Genomic DNA, 1,970 nt, shown 5'->3' with positions numbered 1-1,970 from the left:
CTAGGAATGTTTTCCTTTTGGTCAATGAAATTGTCAGGGCTGTATGCCCCAACATTATGCCAGGCACTCTGTTCTGTTGAAACAGCCTCCCTGGGAGAAGACTGAAAGATGTGAAAATACTAGTTTCCAGTAATTTCCTCTCATAAGGGCAAAAAATATGAGGAAACATGGAATAAAATGTTTTTTCCATCATTTTTTGGAAGGTTCAGGATTGCCTTAGTTATTTTAGTCATCAGTAAGACAAAACACCCAACACCCAAAGTTAAGGAAAGAAAAATCTGGCTCAAATGCATAGAAGTTTCAGTCTGTAATTGGCTGACAGCACGCAGATTGGCATGGCGGAAGGCAAGCATAGAGGACAAACGGTCCATGGCAAGCAGGGCAGGCAGATAGCAGAAAGAAAGCAGCAATCGAGACAGTAGCAGTCCTTTTTTCTGTCTCCTATATTTTATCCAGCCTACTTTCCCTTAGAGTAGAACTCTTGGTCCCAGCATTGCACTGGGCACTGACCTCAGCAGCACACTCCCTGGTTCCAACCACCTCCAGAAAGACCCACCCAGGACCATATGAGGCTTTGAAGGGCACCTTGATACAGGCCATACAGAGGTTAAGTCTACACCAGTCTTTAAGCATCCCAACAAGCTTGTATCTGTCAAGGTCTTAGCAACGTATTCCCGTGACAGTATGTTTGAGAACACAAACATCGGAGGTCCACGCAAGTCAGAAACTGATGAAGCTGCAAGTTGATTACAGTAAAAGGCACAGGACTATCCCCATACAAGGACCCTGTGAAGTGGCAAGCGTTGTGAAAAACTCCAATATTAAAAACAGAACATTTCAAACACAACATATGGGCACTATACATTTAAGTCAAGTTACCACAAAACCAGGAACTGATTCTATATCACAAAATGGTCCATAACGCCAAAAAAAATGTCTTTCAACTGGACAGTAAAATAGTATCTATTGGAAGCATAAAACTCTGATAAAGTACAGGTCATTTAGAGTGGTAAAGCTTTAATTTCTCCTATTTTCTTCCAAATCAACTTGTTATTTGCGTTCTTATGATATAGGAAGAAGTGGTAGCTTTCTACAGGAGCACACCTGCGTTTGATCTTGGTGATGTTCCAGGTTAGGGCAGTTCCCATGGGTCTTAGCACCCACCTCACTTTTATCTTGGGCTATTGTGGAGAGAGGGTGTCTCCAATTTTGTAAACCAGTTCAGGCAGTGGTGGTTATGGTTCTGGGAGAGGAGGCGGATGCTCAAAGAAGCCAAATCCTCAGTTGCATCTTCTGTCACTAGGGTTATTTCTTTTGATTTTAAAGCTGGTTTGGAAAGTGACTCCAAGGTAAATGCTGAATTTTCTGTGTCACACTTGGACAGGCCTTCTTTTGTCAAATCAATAACAAAATCACCTTTCTTCTCTGGAGTCATAACTTCATTTATATTATTAGAAGACTTGCCGGAATTTGTTGATGTAATTGTTTGAAGCTCTGTTGGATTTGGCACAACTGGAGTGGTCAAATTAGGACTTACCACAGAAATCAATATAACATCATCATTGTTACTTTCAGAAACAAATTCAGCAACATCTGATAACAAACTAATTTTTTCACTTGCTTTCTCTGAATGGCTGGAAGGGTCACAGTTCACAGGAGTCATTCATTCATTTCAGCTATTAACTGACTCTCCATATTTATTCAAAGTTATGGTCTCTGAATTCCCAATCTTAAAGTGAGGATAACTGGATAATGTGTTTGATTCCAAATATTTCCTCCGAAATGCTAAGATTGCTTTAACCTGTCTTTTAAATCTTGCTACTTTTGAAAAGAGCTCACCAACTACTGCTTCATATTTTCTTTTGCACTGTCTTCCCAACGCATTCATTCACTTCTTTCCTTTTTTTATCAAATGGTTTGAAATCTTTACTACAGATCTGTCGAATCAAATTTCTGACCTGTTCCAGCAC

General features: G+C 40.1%; 1 pseudogene; it reads right to left on the bottom strand.

Moving 5' to 3' along the window:
- Positions 1-870: 870 nt before the first annotated feature.
- LOC101567994 lies at positions 871-1,970 on the bottom strand (annotated as a pseudogene).

The sequence above is a fragment of the Octodon degus genome, unplaced genomic scaffold (genome assembly GCF_000260255.1).
Source record: "Octodon degus isolate 3935 unplaced genomic scaffold, OctDeg1.0 scaffold00247, whole genome shotgun sequence".
NCBI lineage: Eukaryota > Metazoa > Chordata > Mammalia > Rodentia > Octodontidae > Octodon > Octodon degus.
This window is presented reverse-complemented; position numbering and strand designations above follow the sequence as displayed.